The sequence below is a fragment of the Podarcis tiliguerta genome, assembly GCF_965153285.1.
Source record: "Podarcis tiliguerta genome assembly, chromosome: 12".
NCBI lineage: Eukaryota > Metazoa > Chordata > Lepidosauria > Squamata > Lacertidae > Podarcis > Podarcis tiliguerta.
In genome coordinates this window covers 42618121-42641142 of record NC_139545.1, presented here as the reverse complement: position 1 = coordinate 42641142, position 23022 = coordinate 42618121, and the positions used below count along the sequence as shown (strand labels likewise).

The following is a 23022-nucleotide window of genomic DNA, read 5'->3' as shown; positions in this document are numbered from 1 at the left end:
GGGAGTGACATATCTGGTGACATCAGCTGTTATGTCACGTCACACTCAGATACAGTGGTACCTCGGGTTAAGAACTTAATTCGTTTTGGAGGTCCGTTCTTAACCTGAAACTGTTCTTAACCTGAGGTACCACTTTAGCTAATGGGGCCTCCTGCCGCCGCCGTGTGATTTCTGTTCTCATCCTGAAGCAAAGTTCTTAACCTGAGGTACTATTTCTGGGTTAGCAGAGTCTGTAACCTGAAGCATCTGTAACCTGAAGCGTCTGTAACTCAAGGTACCACTGAATTTAGCAGGACATAAATAATCCACAGTTCCTGAACAGAATGGGTACTGCAATGTAAAAGGAGCATTAGAAGCTAGGACAGAAGTGCTAATAGCATCATAACTAGGAAAACTAATGCAATAATCCTCACAATAATAATCTGAATGCACCCATAGTAGTAAAATACTTCACATTTTAACATTGTTTTTCTCTTTGGGCCCTGGACCCTGGTCCATTAGGGCAAATGGAGCACTGCCCCAACAACCCTCAGCCTGTCCTCAACCCACCCCACCTGCCAGCCAGTCAGAAGATGGTTCCCCTACTGTTGGTCTCCTTGCCTTCCTCCTTCCCAGTTCCTATAAGCACTAACCACCAGTGCTATTTTTCTAGAAAAAAAGGTGCCGGAAATCACCACAAACACCTCCCTTGTTCTCTTATAATGGCAATGGCACCCACCTGAGATGTGCCAGAACTCAGTTCTGGCTGAAAAAAAGCCCTGCTAACCACTATTGTCTTTGGGAATTTTGTGTGTAATGCCCCATCATTGCCTGACTTGTAAAGCCCTTATTCCCAGAGGGCTCCTGGTTTAACTGGACATGAATTTTGATTTTTTATTATGAGCAGATGGAGGGAAGAAAAGAGAGTTATAAATTAAGAGAAAGTAATTTATAATGAGTGGGCTTATGGGTTATATGTAGTAACCAATCGTTATTGCTAACTATGGAGAGACTTTGGATGTGTAAATTATATAAACTGCAGCACAGTCAGAAAAAAACCTGCAGTTGATCAAATCAGTATTTGAGCAGAAGCTTCACTGCCTTTCATATAGAGCAGAAGCAGAAAATATGCCATCAGAGTATCTTCTGTAATTCTATGCTTGCTGTACTTCTTCAGTGAATTTGCACATGGTTATCATTTCCCAGATTTTAAGTATTTATTTATTTAAAATATATACCACTGTATCATAAAAACATATCACAGTGGTTTACAACAGTATAAAAACATAAATTGTTTTATGCTGTTTTATTGCTATTTAGAGGCTTGCTTGGGAGACTTCTAGTTATTATATGACACATCCTGTGTATGAATGCTTACAAAAGTCTTTCTTCATGTAGGAATCCAGAAGCATGGCTTTTAGGAGGTACTCATTGCCTATGTGGAGAAATTCTCCTACCCAGCAACCATGTTCCAGATCTTCCCCATATTTTGCTCCCTCCTCCATGGAGTATGAACCAACCTGCCCATGCTCCTTCTAACATTGTCGGCTATAACTTGGATACATTAGCAGAAGCTTCACAGAGGTAATATATAACTTACTCAGAACTCTTATATCCTGTTTTTCCTCCCTTTGTATTTAAAATGATTTGTAAGGTGGCAAATGTCCAGATGTCAATCCAATTATTTTGCCCAGCCTAGCCCAAGTCATCCCACCCCATTCTTGAATTCAGATGGGGATGTTGTCCAAAAATGGCATTTGGAGGATATTATAAATGCAAGTTTTTCTTTTGGATTTTTGACTGCTGGCTGCATCTCTGAAGGATTCAAAAGATACGAGTGGGAATTTGGCCACCTACTTGATATGAGACTGGCAAAGAAAATGATTTATTGCAGGTATACAAAGATGGTGATATTGGTTCCGCCTCCCCCCCCCCCTTTGTGACTTCGAACTTTATTTGCAGATCTTCCCCGATATCTTTAACAACAGTTCTGCATGCAGGTATTGACCTGTACATCTTTGCCCTGCAAGTGCCAAACTATAGCCAGAACAATGTGAGGGATGGTGGAAACGCAATAGCAGAGATGATTCTGTGTGCAGCCCACCCCCTTTCCCCCTGCAAATAATTTTTATTTGATTTTACAAACAAGAAGTTATAACAATATCAAATACAAAACCATATACAGTGGTACCTCGGGTTAAGTACTTAATTCGTTCCGGAGGTCCGTTCTTAACCTGAAACTGTTCTTAACCTGAAGCACCACTTTAGCTAATGGGGCCTCCTGCTGCCGCCGCACTGCCGGAACCCAATTTCTGTTCTTATCCTGAAGCAAACTTCTTAACTTGAAGCACTATTTCTGGGCTAGCAGAGTGTGTAACCTGAAGCGTATGTAACCTGAAGCGTATGTAACCTGAAGCGTATGTAACCCAAGCACGATTTCTGTTCCCATCCTGAAGCAAATTTCTTAACCTGAAGCATTTTTTCTGGGTTAGCGGAGTCTGTCACCTGAAGCGTATGTAACCTGAAGCGTATGTAACCCAAGGTACCACTGTATTGAGAGTTCTCTGAATCTCCTGACTTCCCACCCTCCCCTCCGTGGGTCCTATTGTCAACATCTTCAACTGCATATTATTTCACAGGCCATAAACTGTATCTCTCCATATTATCCACAGTGTTTGTTACGCTACAAGTGTTATTAAAATCCTGCAAGTGTTTTTATCTGCTTACAGTGGTCTCCTAAATAGATTGTGATTTTTTCCCTTTCTTTCTTAAAGTCTTTTTCTTCTTGGTTCCTGGGCTTTCTGGTCAGTTTTGCAATTTTGGCGTACTCCAACTGCTTAATTTGCCATTCCTCTCTGGTAGGCACTTTGTCTTCTTTCCATCTGGTTCCACCTTTTTCAAGACAGCTGCAATAGCAGAGAGGTTCCTCCTTATCTAATAAGTCAACCAGTCTACATATATTTGCATCATTTTATTATGGAAACTAGACTCTTTTGAGTTTATAGTGAACCACTGCCAGGAGAACAGAGCACCCCCTTGAAAGCTGACCATCCCTGTTCATGCAGGAAATAGCTGTGCTCTTGCTTTTACCCCTGGAAGAGTCTGTAGCTCAGGAGTGGGCAACCTTTGGCCCTCCAGATGTTATTGGACTCCATCTCCCATCAGTTGCAGTGAGCATGACCAAAGATCAGGAATGAGTGGAGTTGTAGTCCCATATCATCTGGATGACCACAGGTTCATCTCCATTGCTTGTAGCTCTACTTTTATAAGAAGGCCATGTTAATGTGGTGTCAGTTAGTTTTGAAGATAAAATTAGCCCTTTTGCAGTTTTGCAGTTTTGGAGGTTCAGATTTTGATTTATTGTTTAGGGCTTCCGCATTAACATTTGGAAGGAAGTTGTAACGTGTGTGACAAGGGCTGAGTCGGAATGAGGTAACCCTGTAACATTTACAGGCATAGTCCCTTGCACAGGCTTCAACAAGAATCTAGGGTGGCATCCAGAAGTCATTGCAGGAACATAAAATATTATATGGAAATGGGCCCTCAACAGATGAATATCTTTCCTTAACTTGACATTAGCAAATCTTTAAAAGATAAGTAGAATATGAACAACAGCCTTCTTACCCCCACACAAATGGTTGGCAGTGAGGCTTAACTAGGTAATGAAGTGAAACGTCTATATAAGTGTAATTATTGATATATTCACACCTCCTTGGCAGCTATCGGCCAATGCATGTTGGGAGCAATTTCCAGTTCCAGCTGAACTGAACTGATGTAACGGTGGCTTTAAGCCATCTCTGTGCTGCTGCTCCTTGACTTGCACATTGCCTTGTGCCAACACCCGAGGCCCTGGCCCATTCATTTCTTTCTCAAGAGTGGATTGAGACAGGTTGAGGCAGATCTCCTAAAAGCCATTCTCCCTTTTCTGAAGTCATTGCCTTCAGCCTTCCCATGCACACACCTGCTGCATTGTCATTTGGGTAGAACTAACGTTTTACACACATCAGGTGGCTCTGGATTCTTTCTCTAGCACTCTCTGTGATTAATTAGAATGATAATGTCTGTACCTTTCAGAGGTTTGTTTCTCCTTCTTGGGGTCAGGATGTGGTGTGTTAATTTCCTAGCTCCTTTTTTTTTTTTTTTTTGCTTCCTCCCACAGCCCATAGTCACTATTCACTTGTTGAGACTTGTCATAATTCTGTTGGGGCAAGCACTTTTTTCTTCTTATTTAGCTGCGTAGCTCCAAATAGGAGCTCTTCATTTTGGCTTTGTCTCACCCTTAGGCACCAGGTCAGATTCCAAGAAGTGGGTCCTCAATGGGAGCCTTCCTAAAGGCCACAATTGCACCTGCACAAACAAGAGGGAGAACATTAAATGAGAGCAAGTACACCAAGTCATTTGGTGAGGACTAGAAGCTTGTCAAGTGCAAGTAGATAAATAGGTACCACTCTGGCAGGAAGGTAAACAGCATTTCTGTGTGCTGATCTGGTTCGCCAGAAGCAGCTTGTCATGCTGGCCACATGACCCGGAAGCTGTCTGTGGACAAACGCTGGCTCCCTCGGCCAGTAAGCGAGATGAGTGCCACAACCCCAGAGTCGTCCACGACTGGACGTAACGGTCAGGGGTCCCTTTACCTTTACCTTTACCTAGAAGCTTGAACCAAATAGCAGAAGCAAATTTAATGTTTCCATAGCTAAATCATTTGCATACGGAATACATACATCCCCAGGACAAGGTGCTGAGCCTTTAATGGTTGCATGATAGGCATAAATTAAATGTAAATATTTTCTCACTAATGCACATTCACTGGCAAATCTCTACTTATTATACAGTTGCTAAAGGCACAGAGTTTTGATTGGTTGATTGAAAAGTGATAACTCTATCTGAGACATATAAATAATGGCAAAATTCCTTTGAATATGTACATAGTGCTTTTCCTCATCACTAGCACATCACAACCTACCAGTACAGAGTTTCCAGGTCAAATGGTGTGACACCCAGGTTGACTTGGAAGGTTTTAGAACATTTAAATTACTTGTTACTTATACTGTGGAATTAAATGCTACTGATTATTCTGGGCAGTGCTTCTGTTTTCTTCATTTTGGATCATGTGTTTTCAGTCAGGCTGTATGGCCCTGGCCTGAGAACCATGCTGTTGTCCATGTGTTGTTTTCTTGGCTCTTCCCCCAAAACTAGTGCTTACTTTATCCTCTAACTCTCTCTGTGTTCTTGGAGCTTGGAGCCAGGCACTCCCAAAGTCTAAGCGCTGATTCATTACTTAGCCTTCAGCAAGTCTAATAACTTGCCGCTTTGTATTTCAGGTTCCCATTTCTGTCTTTCATAGTGATTGTATTATAGCTCTCTAAGGGAGGGGGGAGAAAAATATTTTGTTCGAGTGGCATTTTGGAGAGGTGCAGCCTGATCCTGTGTGCTTTCTTGGTTAGCCCAGTGAGGCTTTTTCTCAGGAAAATGTGGACAGGACTGCAGGATTTCCATATGGTGTTGGTATATTAATAATATACTTCAGCTTCCTGGCTTTGCTTTTAGATATGAGTAATCATGAGCTAGGGTTTGATCTGGGCCATATGGAGCAGTTGCAGCAACAGTGGGACCTCTTTCCTCCAGCTTATATACTCTCATCTGATAGGTTGAAGTCATCACTGCTCTTCACTTTTCTGCTTCAGACTGCCCTAACTCTTCCTCATCCCCTGGCTCCTTGTGGGTGGCGTGATACTCCACAAATCACTGGTGCCCTCACCTAGGTCACTCTCCTCATCCCCTGCCTCCACCACACATACACTTCAGAGCCCTGCCACTTCCTGATATCTAATAATAATAATTTTATTATTTATACCCCTCCCATCTGACTGGGTTTTCCCAGCCACTCTAATATTCCTGGAGACCCACTGGGCAACAGCACAGAGTGCTTTGGGGTGACAAGTGGTGGTGAGGTGTTGGTTGACAGAGTTGTATATGCCATACAGCCTGTCTCACACTTCTAACATAGCCTGATGCCCATCACTCCCTAAATTAACTCTGTTATCTTAGGTCCTGCAGTCACAACTTCTATACATGAAATGGGGATGGACATCATCTTGTCTGTCATTTCAAACAACAAAATGCATCATGTCCATCCCAAATGCACAGATCTAAGCAATTGTTATAATTTATTTCCATAAAACAAGCTAGATACTTTGGAATTATAGACCCCTTTAATTACCACTGGGTTCATTGCTAGGCCTGGTGAAACGGTGTTATGTAATTGGGGTGTGACAACCATTATAAGATGGACTTTTGTGTAAACTGTGGGTGTTGCACTAGCTAGCAGAGAGGGCCCTCAAATTAAAATGGCTCCTGCTCCTGCGGATGAGAGGTCTGCAGCCTTCAATTAATCTCGCTGGAGCTGAACTCTTATAACCTTGTGGTTAGAGAATTATAGGATAGAGTGAAAAAGGAAAATGTCTGGGGACAAAGTATGGTTTTGGCATGGAGAGATTTAGGAGTGAAAAGAAAGCTAGCTATATGTTAAACTGTAGGAATGTTAAACTTCACATTGCATCCCCTCCCCCCCCCCAAAGCAGGGTTAAAAATACACACACGTCATTAGTTGCTTTGATGGGTTTCATATAAAAGACAATAACAAGCTCTCCTTTTCTATCGTTACCCTTCATTTTGCAAGCATCAGTGTGGCCGAGCTGTTATATTACTGCATCTGTTAACAATTTGGTTCGGTTTGCGTATGTCTATATGAATGGTCGGCTCTTTACAGGTCTCCAAAAAAGCTCCATGCATGAGCTATGAGAAACCATGAAATAGCATTAAGTGTAGCAAAAGAAGGTCTTTAGATACCTAACTATGGTTCTGAAATTAAATCACGAAAATGAAAGGCAGTATGCCTAGATTCAATCAATGAGTGGGCCCCTAACATTCTATGTGGTCTTGGTACAGTAATTGGATCACTGTAATCTATAGACTACTCACTATGCCAATCCTCAAAACAGATGTAATAATCACATCCTATGAAAACACTTGATGGTTGAGAATTCAAAAGACACACTAAAAAGTGCTTTTTAAATAGCACCAATGTGGAACGTTTTCTGCTTGCTTGTCCCCATGCTTGCAAGCTGTGTACTAAGTTACACAAAAATTGCTTAATTTACATAAAGTACACAGGTTGTAGAATTCAGCTAATATACAGAATGTGGATCATCTTTTGCACTTAAACAGAATTTTGCACTGAGCAAATAGAAACCTGGCTATAATATAACAATTATGCCATGTAGTGAGTTGTATATATAAATATACAGTTTAAAGATCTTTGTTTAAAGACTATTGTTACAGCAAAGATCCCAGAAAGGCTGGAGGACTCCATTAATAGCCTATTATTGCTTACTGCCACATAGAATCATGATATGTTGTAATAGTAAGTCCGAAATCATGATATGATCTGTGATAAGGAGAAAATAGGCCATGAGAAGAACAATTAAAACTTCTGATAGCAAACTTTACAATCAAATTGTTTCAATCACAGCACACTATATAAGGACTTCTGTTTATTAAGTCTGTTAGGACTAAGTCCCAGAAAAGACAATAAACTTCTGAATGGACATATACAAGGTTGCACTATACAACTTGAGCTTGATGGCGCCCATTCTAATAAAGGTAAATGCTTCCAAATCAGCTTCCCAAGTTGATTTTTTTTATTATCATAGTTATATCCTGCATTTCCTCCAAGGAGCTCAAGTTGGTGTACATGGTTCTCCCCCTATCCATTTTATCCTCACAGCAACCCTGTGAGGTAGGCTAGACAGAGAGATGGTGACTAGCCTAAGGTGACCCAATCAGCTGAATGTGTATTTAATCTTGACGCTACAGGTGCACAGTGGGCTTAAATAGTAACTAATATTTACATAATGCACAAGCATATATTTAATAGTGCAAGATCAATGCAATGTTTCCCAGCCCTCCCAAATGAAATGCATTGATTTCTCAGTCTATACAAACAGGATCTGAGAGGATATAGAGGAATTGACTGTGTTCGTTAAAAAAACTCATCAAGAGAAGAGTAGGAGTGTCATATTGTACCTCCTTAACAATAAAGCCACATTGTCCCCAGTTCATCTGGCTTCTTCAGATAGCTTGATGCTCATTCTTCTTACAGGCATTACTAATGCTCATAAATAAATACTGAAAATGCATGTGCCGCTCTGACACATTTATCAGCAGGTGCATGTGTGGGCATGCTTATAGAGGTGGATAGAGTACCCCCAGTAACAGCATTAACAAGAAACAACTTCAGGGACTAGGTGTATATATAAATAGATTCCGTAACCATTGAACTACTGTGTTAATCAGAGAGATGCTGAGCCTACAGAAATGTTACGAAAACTGGTGAATGGGAAACACAATAAAGATTTACATTCTGAGATCTGGCACCTTTTATCCATGCTAAAATTACCGCTACTCAAGTACTACAGACAGCCCATGGTTCTTAGCATTCCGTGGCATTCCTCAAGTGTAGGGTAGAGAAGGTGATCAGGATCGACCAGCAAATATCTGAGTCATTTGTAGTAGAGTGGCAAGGATGTCTGAATCCCAACTGTTTAACCAGTGGTGTAGCGTGGGGAAGCATGGGTGGTGGGTGTGATATGCTAGGCCATGCCAGATCCTGTCCCCTTGGGAGCACATTCAGTGCCCGCCCTGAATTTGACTAGAGAGAGTTTGACTACTCTCTGCCACTGTGTTTAACAACAGCAGTAAAAAAATGATGCTCCTTATCTTGGATTATAAGGCTATCAATGGCTACTAGCTACTAGATAAGCACCTGGTCTGATCCAACAGAGCTCTTCTTATGAGCTAATGTTGTCCTCATCCTGCTCTAAATTATACTAGTGAACTGAAGAAAGCCTGAGGTAACCAGGAGTGGAGATTTGTACATGTGGAAGGGCAGTGAGCTCTGTTTAGTTCTCATACTCAAAACAAATTCCTGGGCTCTTGAGTTCTGACAATCTTAAGGTATGCCTTTTTTCATCAGGCTCCAGTTAACAGATCTCAGGGTTTTTGTAAAAAAAATAAAAATAAAAAAGGAAAGGAAAAGAAGAAAGAAATCACAAAGTAGAGTCTAGAAGTCTGCTCACTTCTGCTGTAGAACGCTAGCAACTATTTTTGGTAGCTGTAAAAGCAGACCAGCTCACTGAATGTGCAACATGGGGGTCTGAGCAGTGGTCTATGTAGTCCAGAAGTGGGGAAACTGTAACCCTCCATATGTTGCTGACTGCAACTCCCATCTTCCCTGAACAGTTCTTCAATCTATCAGAGTCTTCCGCAAGTGGGAGAAAGGCAATTTTCACTGGTTCCCACTCACATCTGCATCCCCCTACACCTTTCCAAATCTGCTCCAGAAGGTTGGGAGATCCTAGGAACTCAGGGAGATGCCTTATACCAAGTCAGATCACTGGCCCATCTAGTTCAGTATTCTCCACACTGACTGACAGTAGATCTCCAGAATTTCAAGCAGGGAGTCTCTCCCAGCCCTACCTGGAGGTGCTGGAGATCGAACCCAGGATCTAATGCATGCAAAACAGATGCTCTACCCCTAAGCTACACCCCATCCTCTAAAGTTTAGAACTGCTTGGGAAGTTATGCAGGGGTGGCTACAGGAGAAAGATGGAATGTGCAAAAATCACCTTCTTTCCTGTTCCCTTCCCAGAAGCTTCAGTTGTATCTAAAAGCCTTTTATAAGTGGAGGAAGGCAATTTGATATAACCCAAAATGTGCTATGACATCAAAACATCGTTAACAAAACTGGTAACACATCGTTTTTAAAATATTGGGTAGAAAGAATTGTAAACTTGGACTTGAGCACATTTTGAAATGCAGGCCTGGCAGGACTTAAAAGCTGAATCATACAACATAAATATTGCATTTCAGACATCTTATCTTGTTCTGTTTATTGTCAGACGTCTTCCTTATGCTCTGCAAAATGCAGATGTATTTACAGTATATGACATACTGTCAAATGGGGTTTAGCTCAGCAGAAAGGGGTCTCCTATTTCACTGCATTTTCTTGCTGCATCTCAAGAGCTAAAACTATAGCTTGAAAAGACAGGATGGGTGGAAGATGACGACAGTGGATAAAAGGTGAAGAGGAGTGGTAAAGAAAAGGATATATTGTATACCAAATAATGGTGGGGAAACAAAAAAAATGTAAAGGTAAAGGTAAAGGTACCCGTGCCCGTACGGGCCAGTCTTGACAGACCCTAGGGTTGTGCGCCCATCTCACTCAAGAGGCCGGGGGCCAGCGCTGTCCGGAGACACTTCCGGGTCACGTGGCCAGCGTGACATCGCTGCTCTGGCGAGCCAGAGCCGCACAGGGAAACGCCGTTTACCTTCCCGCTAGTAAGCGGTCCCTATTTATCTACTTGCACCTGGGAGTGCTTTCGAACTGCTAGGTTGGCAGGCGCTGGGACCGAACAATGGGAGCGCACCCTGCCACGGGGATTCGAACCGCCGACCTTTCGATCGGCAAGCCCTAGGCGCTCAGGTTTTACCCACAGCGCCACCCGCGTCCCTTCAAAAAAACCAAAATGGTAAAGGAGAAAATAATTCAATAGAATTTTTTACTCTCTTGGTCTTTGTTTCTTAGACTTTGTTTCTGATTTTTTCTTTACATTGTTTTCTCACAATTTGGTCGGTCACGACTGGACCTAATGGTCAGAGGTCCCCTTTACCTTTCCCCTTAACTGGACCTGGAAGCAGTCTGTGGACAAACGCTTCCTCCCTCTGCCAGTAAAGTGAGATGAGCACCGCAACCCCAGAGTCGTCCCTTTACCTTTACTGGAAGGGGACAGGTCTGAAGAAGTGAGTTCTTGATAATATCTCCCTGCCCCTTGACAAATGAATAGCGCTCTTCTAAGTATACACATCTGGGAGAAAGTCCAATTTAATTCAGTGGGACTCGCTTCCCAGAAGATATGCACTGGACTGCCCTGGGAAACCTGTTGAAGGTGGCAAAGACATAAATTATATGGGTCTAGGTTTACCAGTTACAGTGGCCAGATGCAAAAAGAAGGTGGAGCCCCTGCACATTTAATAGTGATATAGAAGAGGGCGTTTCAGCAGGTGTATCTTGCCTGACAAGGTACACCAGCTGAAATCCTTCTACACAACCCTTAAAGGTACAGGAGTCTTGCCTTCTTTCCCATATGACTGTCCTACCACTTGAATGCACAGAGGCAGGATTTTTCTGCACATCAGACAGAGCATGCTGAAAAATTGCAGATCAGCCTGATAATAAATACAAGTAGCCAGATATGTTCAAAGTTATTTAAAAGTCATTTAATTACACCACAGGGAGAAATTAAGTAGAATACTGCCTGCACCTTTTTCCTTAATGAAGGAGCTACAGACTTACTTTTTAGAATGAAAGTTGAACATTCATCAGCTCTTTCACATTTTTCAGTAGGACCTAAATCCAGCTGAGTCTGGATCCAAACAATTGATCTAATCACAAACACTCATGCACATGGTGTTTGTAAATGAGCACTGGCATGATTTGTTTTCCTGCAAACTAAAAAGCACCACACGCTCACACCAAACGAACATTGTAAAGAAAGACAGTGTTGGGGAAATAACTCAGTTTTGCCAGTTTGAAAATGAAGATGAACTGTTTCAACTATTGTTTCACCTGTTGCGTGGATACTTAACTAGATAGTGCACAACAGGTGAGGCTTGAACTTAGCATCCCCCCAAGCCCAGTTGCCCAGCCAGTTGCCTAGGTCACATGCCCTTTACTCCAGCCCTAAAGATGTGTGCTGCAGTGCTCCAGAGGGGGGAAGAATACTGGTATGTGTGTTTTCAAAAAAGCTACATATATTAATAAAGGAAAGGAAAAGTTACCCAAAGCAATGTGCGTTGCTGTGGATAGGAAAGGCCACTCTTGCTGAAATTGTCTACTTCAAGTGCCTATTTGTATTAGTAATTATGGAAAGCATGAAAAAAACAAGTTATTATAGTTGTATTAATAATATGCATTAATTATAAATAATAAAATATATACAGAAACATGTACAAATGTACATCTACATAGAAAAGGGACATACTTGAATGTACAAATAAATAATTTTACTTATATATAATATTTCTTACCCACTCTTTGCCATAGGGTCCCAAGGTGGGTTACAACAACAGAATCTGCAATTATAGAAAGAAATAAAATAATCATTCCAATTCTGAAACACAAAAGACCATTCCAAACAGAGCATGGTAATCTTAATACTAAATTAGTCCCACCAATAAGTTATGAGATTTAAGTCACGTGTTGCTTAATTTGGAAAGAGAAACATAAGTAACCAGCAAGCTAGGTAGGTATTTAGAGTTATAGAGCAGGAGAGTGGAGGAACTGTTTCAATAAAGGATTCAAAAGTAATCCTTGCAAAAAGTAGTCACAATGGTGCGGAGTTGGGTAGTTGTGTTGGTTACTAGTCACGCTCCTACAGACATTGGCTGAGTGTGATACATGCTGTGCTCTGAGCTGTAATTGATGTAGTAGGATTAGGGGTGTGGTAGGAAAGGAGCTGCATTTTCTAAAGGGCAAAATATTGTGGCCCATGTGTTGGGAAAATACAACAATAGGCCATATTGGAGAAAAGCATTCTGGATCAAGTACAGCAACTGAGCAGTAGCTGCACAATTACTTGAACTAAATTAACAATCTGGAAAGTCATAGTAAATCCTAGTGATGCCTCTGAGAATTAATTTTACTCGGTGTTCTTCCAAGAACAACCTACCCACATAGCCACTTGTTTACAACCTAAAACAGTATGTAAATTCTGTGAGCAAAATAGAATATTGCTCTGGATCCAATATTTACACAGGAAATTATATGTGGTTTGAATTTTGGTGACCGCAAAAAGCATCTTAATAAATTTTAGGAGCACATGCTTGGCCATGTTATTGTGTAAATCTATTTCCCTCCTTTTAGTCATCCTCCTATGATACTACAAAGTTGTGGAGGGGACATGTGGCTCTCCAGATGTTGAACTACAACTCCCATTGGCCATACAGGCTAGGGCTGACAGGAGTTGTAGTCCAAAACATCTGGAGAGCACAAGGCTGGGAAAGGCTGGGCAATTGTTCTTCAGTCCTGCTCTAATGACTACAATAAATACAGAGACTCCAAGGAGACCACCATGTATTGCAAATACATTGAGATTGTAGAAGATCTATAAGGCCCTAGGTTGGGAGGTTAGACAAGACTGATTTCCTCACATGCCTCTTTCCCTTTTGCTGCTCCTTATTCTAGGAACTGCTTCTCAGAACACCTTCATGAAGCCATAGGTGCATTCAGACATGGAGGTTATTATGGTAGTTTTACTGGTTATAATGCTTGCACTTCTGCCCTGATTTTTAATCTTCCATTTATACTGCAATACCTGTTGTGCTATAGAACTGTGGCTCTTTGATCGATATACTGCCATGTCATGCTACATTTCATCCACACCTGCAAGTGTGATGTGACACAACAATGAACACCATCAGACATATTGCAACTCTCTCACCCTTTCTACACACATTTCTTTCCCCCCATGATTTACCATGCAGTATGTCAAAATAGCACCCAAAACTTCATTACATGAGCAGTGCGGGAAACTAATTCATGAAAACTGCAGGAAATTAACAATGCAAAACTCATGAGAAATTCTAGGTTCCAGGATTGTAAATGTTTTTCTTTCTTTCTGGAAACAATTGCCATGGAAATGAGCACTAAACGTCTGCCAGATTTCCAGAAGTGGATTTTACATTGTGTGAAAGGTCACATAAAACATGGAAATTAACAGGTAAGGAACAGAAGAAAGATAGAATTCAGTGCTATCTGAATGCTGTCCTTCTGGTCCAGTAGCATTCCTCAGCTTGGGGCCTCTAGATATTGTTAGACAATACATCTATTGTTAGACAATATTTAGAGGGCACAGCATGGCCCATAGTCAATGGTTAGATATAATGTGCTTTTTTCTGGGGGTACACAGGGGTATACATACCCCTAAACATTTTGTGAATCTAAGTATGGCCTCACTGAGGAGCAATATTTCAATATGGGTAGGAAAATGAGAGTACCCCTAAACATTTTTAGGGGGAAGAAAGCACTGGGTATAGTGGTAGCTGTAGTTCTGCAAAATCTGGAGAACACCAGGTTGAGGAAGGCCCACTATGTAACTAAGCCTAAATACAAGCAAATGAATGTATATTAATCCCTTCTCCAAACTCCTGGCTCTTTCTCTGTTGTCTCTCCCTGTGTCAAATTACAAATTGTAAGCATCTCAGTGCAGAGATCTTTCCTCTTGTACTCTGCAAAGTAAACTCTGTAAACCATGATCCACCACCCAATGCTAGGTTTCTTATGCAGACAGTTCCTCCCTCCACAAATACCCCTTCAATTAAAGTGGCAGGAATTTTGCTAGTAAAATACAGTCATCCCTTTAAAAAACCCAAGCTTCTTCCAATGATTCATGACTCTATGGAGTTTAGATGTTGACTTAAGTCATGTCAAGTTCTTCCCTACTCATTTTCTGAACCCTTCTGAACCCTTTCAAACTATCATAGAAATCCTGTCAATGAAAGTTATGAATCACTTCAAATATAGGAGGAGAGAGGTGTTGTCTCTACCCAAGCATCACCCCAATCTTGGAAAAACAGAAGTCCCTTATCAGCTAAGAAGCCCTCTTAAAATCCTTGAAAGTCATGCTTGTGGAATGGGATCTGAGATTGAAGTACTGTAATCTAACAATGCTATAACATTGGAGAACTCTCTAGAGCAACTGGAAAGTCTAATTAGACCGCTCATCCCTGGGTCTTAAGGCTATTTATCCAACAAGCCCTAATGCTACTGTGGTAAATGAAGCAATTCCTCCTGATTTCCTGAGGTGCTCACTTTGGAAGAGAAAGCCTTGGATTCAGTTTAAAAACAGTGTGCTCAACACACTTCTAACTACAAGTATTAGATCACTGGCAAATCATTTAAATCTACAACTTAAATAACTATGCTTGCATAATATAAGTACTAATATTAGTGTGCATCCATACTTTCATTTATATATTCCTAGGTGTAGATACAGTATGAGCTGTTGCCAGTTTATACTTCTGGGCAGGGGGCAATATGCAGCGCCAGTGACACCTCAGGGCACTCACCAAATTGCCAGAGGGAAATGCATGTCTTGGACCTGTCTCCCAAACTGTTTAAGTGCCCAGAAAAGTCTCTGCCAACATTAGGTACTATGTTGGTCAACTCAGTCCTGGCTCCACCAAGCTTTCCCAGATCAGTGGTACCAGCCAGACCACATACCCAGATGGACCTTGGAGAAGCAGCCAAGTCTGAGAGGGCTTTGCGTGTGCTTGTAGATTTGAGAGTTGCTGGCTCTGCCCCTGTCATCATTTCTTCATACTTGTGGGAAACATTCACTGGTACCAAAATGGTGCCTTTTGGCTGTAGGCAATTGTCAATAGATCCCAATATGTAAAAGATTCATAGTAAGCATTGCCTGAAAACCCCTGGCTGAAATCCAGCTCAATGTCTTTGGAAGTATCCACATTTAACTCATTGGGAAACTACAGTACTTCCAAGTAAACTGGTCCAGTTATTAAGAATATTCTTACCTTGCCAAAACTAGACTGGCATCTTCCATAGGCATCAGTCAAATTCTGTGTCGTATGTATTCAACTACCAACTTAATAGGTCACATCCACATTTAAATCACTCATACCATTTTAACAGTCATGGCTTCCCCCAAAGTATATTGGGAACTGAGGTTTGTTAAAGGTGCTGAGAACTGTTGCCTTGAAGCTACAATTCTCAGGATTTTTTGAGGGAAGCAACGTGCTTTAAATGTGTGTTCCTGCATTGCAGGGAGTTAGACTAGATGACCCTTGTGGTCCCTTCCAACTCTACAATTCTATGATTCTGTATATGTGATCCTCCAGCACTTGGCTCTCACAGTGGCCACACAGAAGCACAAGCTACAAAGTTATTTCTTAAGTGACTCCACAAGGCATTATTTTTTTGTAAAGTGATCTTTTGGTACTCTCAATGACTCCTTGTTGTCACAATAGTAATTGCCTCATAAAGGAAATCACCCAGTAACTCTCTGGTTAATGAGGGATTTGTCACATCTTGAAGAATATTAGCCCTAGCAAAAAAACAAAAAGACAGAACTGGCACCTGAAGAAACTTCAGATACTTATTTGCCACCCACACTGAAGCGGGGCGTTGTTCTAGTCAGCACACGGAGAGAATTCCTAATTTGTATAAATCAGTAACCTGTGCCAGTTTTACTCCTGATTACTAAAATCTGTTATGTTAGGAATGTTTTATATTTCAGGTATTTTGTGGCGTTAACCCTTGGACACTTTCAGATATATGCTTAATTTTTCCTGGACCCATTTTTTATTTTATCATCTGTGTGATGTCTCTTTGGATATATGATCACAAAATACTGGGCGGAGTTGAGGGATGAGATGTATTTGCTCCATTATTTTCAAACCCCTTTTGGGGTTTAAGATTTGGCAGTCACATAATTCTTCCGCTTTCTAATCTTGAAAAACAACAACAACACTTTATTAACTTGAACTTGATAGTGTGATTACTTACGTAAAATATTCCCATGGGTTTGCAAGAATTGGCTTTCAGTCAACAAAACAAGCAAATCTAGTTTATCCATTTGTGAGGATATGATGAAATATTTAAAGTTCCTTCCAAGCATGTTTCTGTGTTGTTTAAGAGAACAGTACATAATGCTGAGAGAAATGAAGAAGCAAAAAAAGGGTAACCCTTGAAGGCAGAGCTTCTGATCCTGTTCAATTTGTTTAAATCCAATGTAATTTGCATGAGAATAAGACTATATATTTTCAAGTAACCAGATGTAAGAATGTGTTGTCTGTCACCCTAATGGAGCAAGTTAATCATGCCCAATTTCAGGTCCTTTTGCTTTAAATGGGCCAAACCAGATGCTATGATAAATATACTACTGCTACTAAAAATGGTAACCTGCCATCATAGAATGGTTATCTAGTTGAACCCCCTGCAATGCAGGAATCACAACTAAAGCATCCCTGACAGATGGCCATCCAACCTCTGCTTAAAAACCTCCAATGAAGGAGAGTCCACCATACCTTCCAAGGGAGTCTGTTCCACTATCAAGCAGTTCTTACTGTCAGTTCTTCCTCATGTGTGGTCAGAATCTCCTTTCAGCTGATCCTTCCCCTCCCTCTATAATGTCCAGTAAAATGAGTCTAAATAAAAAATGTGGCTTCCAACCAGCAACCTTATTATTTATATGTGCTTAATTTTGCAAGAAAGTTGGATATGCTACAGTGCTATTATGTTTCAGTAGTTAATGGATATGACAAGTGACACATTAAAACTGCATATTGCAAAGTTTACTATGCCACTGTAAAAAAAAATACTTATTAAAAACAGTGCTCCTCTGCATTGCCTCTCACAAGTTACTGCTCCTAAACAACATTTCTCAGGTTGACATTTATTATTATTATTAATAATAATAATACCATGATTTATCCTCCTCCCCTCAACTAGGCACATTTTCCAGGAATGTTAACAGTCAGTGGAAAATACAATAGCAAGTTGATGGAAAACTTGATGGTTTTCAACAATAAATTTGATAACCCATTCCTATTAAACAGCTAGTGCATTTGCTCACTCTAGGCGTATCAGCTGTAAAACTGTTTATGCCAGTTTTAGTTTTACAAGGCACTACACATTCTGTTTCATTTTTAATGCAACTGGAAAATTATGGACAGCAAGCGCACAACAGAATGTACTCTAATTTGGCAGCCATCGTCTTATTTACCAGTGGCTTGCATTAAAACTGTCATCCTTCAAAAATCCAAATAGGATTTTGGTAGCAGCCTGAGGGCCTAATTCAGCCCCGGAGGGCTCCAAATGTGGCCCAGGAGTCTGTTTTCCCTAAGCCATGCCCACCTGTCCTACACTTGACATCATGTCTATATGATCCATGGAACCTAAGCATCTGGGTCCTTTGGCTGCAGTTCCCCACCCCTGGGCTATGGCTACAAACATGAGCATACTAACTTGAGAGCAGGCCCCACTGAACTTGGTGGGGTTTATTTCCATGTAAGCATGCTGCATAGGCTCACAATTAAGGTTATAATCATCTCCATGTTTACCTGGGAGCGAGCCCTGTTGAACATAGCTCATGGAACATTTATTTCTAAGTTCTACATGCATGCGACCAATCTTCCCATTGACAGGAGACAATCTTTTATAGCTGGCCCATCTGTCAGGCACACATTTATGATGGCCTCTTGGACATGTCTGCTGGCAGAGGTTCCCAGAAATTTGGGCACATCTAGGAATGAATGATTATTTGGATCTGCCTCCCCCCCAAAATAAATAAAAGAAGAACATAGCTGGAGCAGGCCAAAGTTCTTCGAGTTCAGCAACAAGATTCTCACAGCAGTCATCCAGATGAAGTCCACAAGCAGAGCTTGAAGTAAATTCCTCTCACCTGTTCCCCTTCTCCAACAATTTGGCATCCTCTTGCTTGTCAACCTGGATAGGGAACTAGATCAAGGGGCAGGTCAAGTGTTCATTTCTAAATCAGGGTGGGGGTGGGGCATTTCCCCAGCTCAAGGACTGTCAGCTGATGGGCAGGTAGACATTGTTTGGGGAAAATGGTTTCGAGGGCCAAACTGGATCCCCTAGTGGGCCAAGATTGGTCTGCAGAGTGAAGATTTGCCACCCTTGGATTAGATACTGGTTTTGTATTTTGTTTTCCTTTTGATTGTGCGTAGTCTATGTTTCTTCCCTTGTCCCCCACCGCATTCTCCACTTATATAGATATTTAAGAAGATTTATGGAGTGTAATTGTTTTTGAATCGACTAAGATCTATTCTGGCAACATTGTTTTGGTCTTTTGGTCTATGTTGCTGGTTTAAAATGCCTGAGAAGTCAGGAGGGAATTAAGGCTAAAGTTGCCAGAAAGGAGCCTTTGTAAAGGGCTGGCAGTTTTCTTACTTCTGAGTATACCAGCATAAGGCTATAGAAGTACTGCAACCCATCTTCTAGGTGACAAATAAGCATGTGGGGTGGGAAGAGAGAGAGAAGCAGCATGGGTCACTGCTAGTGAGCTACTCTAACTGGATTGGTGCAGGAGTGGGGTCTCCCCATTCATCACCATGGGCAAAGCAAGAGATGTGACTCTTACCTTTGTATAATAGATTACATTCCAGCCATGAAAATGTCAGAGGTTCCCACCCACCTTCATCCCCCACCCAGGCCAGAGAACAGGCTTTGCCACATTTCAAGGGCACGTTTGAGAAAGGGAAGGACAAACCAGACGCAAAGGTGGACAGGCCTCCTGTTCCTTTAATTGTGGAAGGTGCAGTTTTCCAGATCACTAACAATGTACACCTACCATGGAAAAGGTACAGACAGTCCACATCTTTTGGCTGCAGCTCAAGGTGGATCCTAGTTTGAAAAATTTGAAGAGTTCTGCTCAAAGGCATCCTCTTCATCACTGTTGCTTCACATGTCTGAGGGCCAGACATTGAAATATGATTGGCATTGAAAACATGATCTGGGGCTAAGCTCAGCTGAGTGTCGTTGGCAGGTAACTCAGCATTGGCAAGTGGCTGCAGAAGAAAACAAAACTGATGAAGTTGGGACACATCCAACATGTCCTAATATTTAATCTGTTTCCTGCCCAGTGTATAAAATGCAAACAAACTACTTACTCTGGAATATGCATGAGGAACCTGTGACCCACAGTACATAGCGAAACGGTGGAATTTGCTCCCAGAAGATGTAGTAATTGCCACCAACTTGGATGACTTTAAAAGAGGATGAGACAAATTCATGTGCTATTGACCATGATTGTTGTATTCTGCCTCCACTGTCAGAGGTAGTATGTCTCTGAATACCAATTTCTGGGAATCATGGGTCAGGAAAGTGCCACTGTGCTCAGGTTCTGCTTGAGAGCAGAACAGGATGCTTGACTAGATGAGCCGCCTTCTTATGTTTCCCATTGACCCCTGCAGCCATGGCAGGGGTGATCTTGGGCCAGTCAGTTTTTCTACGCTTAATGGTCTTCACAGCATTGTTGTGAGGATTTAAAAAGAGGGGCGGCATTTTGTGCTAGCCTTCCCTAGCCTGGTGCCCTACAGATGTTTTGGTTTGCAACTCTCATCAGCACCAGTCATTGGAGTTGTGGTTCAAAACAACTTGAGGGCACTAGATGGTTGTTCTAGAGATGGATGCTCTATGTTGTCCTGAGATCCTTTGGGAAAGGGCAAGATAAAAGATAAAGGGGTGGGGATATCTTGAAAACTTATTGGGGCAGGGACCTATATTTTCAATTTATGCTGTGTCAACCACCATATACCTTGGTGATTCTGAATCTCAAGTACAACTGTTTCCCTGAAGTCAATGACGTTTTTCAAGAGTATTGAGTTCAGGGTTGAAGGATGTATCACAAGTAACGGCTTGAAAGTAAAGGTAATGAATCTTATGGCTACAGCCTTAGCCATGCTTATTTGGGAGTAAGCCACATGGAACTCATGTATTTCTGTGTAGGATGCTTGCAGCTGTCTGTCCCTGACTTGCTGGTGCTGACAATGTCAAAGTAAACATTCTTTGTAGGATTGGGGTATAGCAGATCAATTAATCTGGACATTGTTTAGCTACACATTACAAAACCCTGAAATGCTGTCCCAACTATGAACTGCATTCCAAAAGCTCAGAAGATTATATTTTGTACCCATTTACATAGGAAGCTGTCATATACCAAGCCAGGCTGCTGGTCTATCTACCTTAGTGTTGTTGACATTGACTGGCATCAGCTCTCCAGGTTTTCAGATGCAGGAATCTTCCAGCCTTACCTGGAGATGCCAGGGATGGAAGATTGAATAAATAACAAGATCCTGAATCAAAAAGTAGAACTGTTTCCCCACCCTTTTAAGATAGTATATTGGCATAGTTTTAGACTAAAAGGAACACTAGTCACTTCCACCCTCTCCTTTCTTACCTACTCACTTTTGAACTTCAAAATGCATAGCCAAAACTGGACACACTCTATTGAAGGAATGAGGAATACTGTTCTCAGAAGTGTCAACATGACTTTGACAAGTATCATAAGCTTTCAAGATGACTTACAGCATGATCTGCTAAAAATAGCAGGCTTGCACTTAACTCCACAACTTCCAATGAAATCAATGGGACTAACTCTTCTTTAACCAATTCTGATCTGAACTGTTTTCTCCACCCAGAGTAATTCCTTCCTAGAATCTTAATTCCTCAGCTCCTTGAAGGTATTTCACATACAAGTTTCAAGTTCACATTTGCTAATAAACACTTTATTAATTATCTATTTTGTTGCTTATCTTTCTTCAGAGGACCCTCACCCTCAAGGTGACCCCTCCTATAATATAAATAGAATGAAAACATGTTAAAAGCATTCATAGTCAGTGTAACAAGAGAAAAATGGCTATGTATATGTTGTCATTTTTTTTTATTATCTTTTATAAAAGTACAATTGTACCACTGGTCTGATACAGTGCAAGGCAGCTTCGTTTAATACAATTCTATAAATGTATTTATACATGGATCACTACCTTGCTGTGGCGAAGGGGCTTGAATAACTCAGAGAAGCTATGAGCTATGCCGTGCAGGGCCATCCAAGATGGACAGATCATAGTGGAGAGTTTTGACCAAACGTGATCCATCTGGAGCAGGAACCAGCAAGCCACTCCAGTATCCCTGCCAAGAAAACTCCATGGACAAAGACAACAGGCATATAAAAGTTAGGAATTAAAGAACCTTTTAATGGGGGTGAAAGAGGAGAGCGCAAAATATGGTCTGAAGCTCAACATCAAAAAAAACAAACAAAGATCATGGCCACTGGGCCCATCACCTCCTGGCAAATAGAAGGGGAAGAAATGGAGGCAGTGAGAGATTTTACTTTCTTGGGCTCCATGATCACTGCAGATGGTGACAGCAGTCACAAAATTAAAAGACGCCTGCATTTTGGGAGAAAAGCAATGAGAAACCTAGACAGCATCATAAAAAGCAGAGACATCACCTTGCCAACAAAGGTCCATGTAGTTAACACTATGGTTTTCCCAGTAGTGATGTATGGAAGTGAGAGCTGGACCATAAAGAAGGCCGATCACCAAAGAATGGATGTTTTTGAATTATGGTGCTGGAGGAGACTCTTGAGAGTCCCATGGACTGCAAGAAGATCAAACCTATCCATTCTGAAGAAAATCAGCCGAGTGCTCACTGGAAGGACAGACCCTGAAGCTGGGGTTTCAGTACTTTGGCCACCTCATGAGAAAAGAAAACTCCCTGGAAAAGACCCTGATGTTGGGAAAGATTGAGGGCACAAGGAGAAGGGGATGACAGAGGACGAGATGGTTAGACAGTGTTCTCGAAGCTACAAACATGAGTCTGACCAAACTGTGGGAGGCAGTGAAAGATAGGAGTGCCTGGCGTGCTCTGGTCCATGGGGTCATGAAGAGTCGGACACGACTAAACGACTAAACAACAACAACATAAATGTATACTTAGAAGCTCCATCAAGAAGAAGAAGAGTTTGGATTTGATATCCCGCCTTTCACTCCCTTTAAGGAGTCTCAAAGCGGCTAACATTCTCCTTTCCCTTCCTCCCCCACAACAAACACTCTGTGAGGTGAGTGGGGCTGAGAGACTTCAAGGAAGTGTGACTGGCCCAAGGTCACCCAGCAGCTGCATGTGGAGGAGCGGGGAATCGAACCCGGTTCCCCAGATTACAAGTCCACTGCTCTCAACCACTACACCACACTGGATCTCATCAAGTTTAATGGAACTTACTCCCAAGTAACTGTATATAGGATGACAGCTTTACTGAGGAATAAGCCACATTGAACACAGTGTGACTTACTTCTGAGTAAACATAAATGTATTTAATCATGCTTTCAAATATAGAATCTGGGGCAGATCATAATACATATCCATTTTACAGGTGGAAAGCAGAT

At 41.5% G+C, this 23022-nt stretch overlaps 1 protein-coding gene across 2 annotated transcripts in view; it reads left to right on the top strand.

Moving 5' to 3' along the window:
- Positions 1-23022, top strand: part of PARD3 (par-3 family cell polarity regulator) — a 556151-nt gene that overhangs the window by 1547 nt on the left and 531582 nt on the right. For both annotated transcript variants that reach the window (XM_083406076.1, XM_083406075.1), the window contains exon 2: positions 1378-1563. The gene's annotated coding sequence lies outside the window, so the exon portion shown is untranslated. The remainder of the gene's footprint in view (positions 1-1377; positions 1564-23022) is intronic.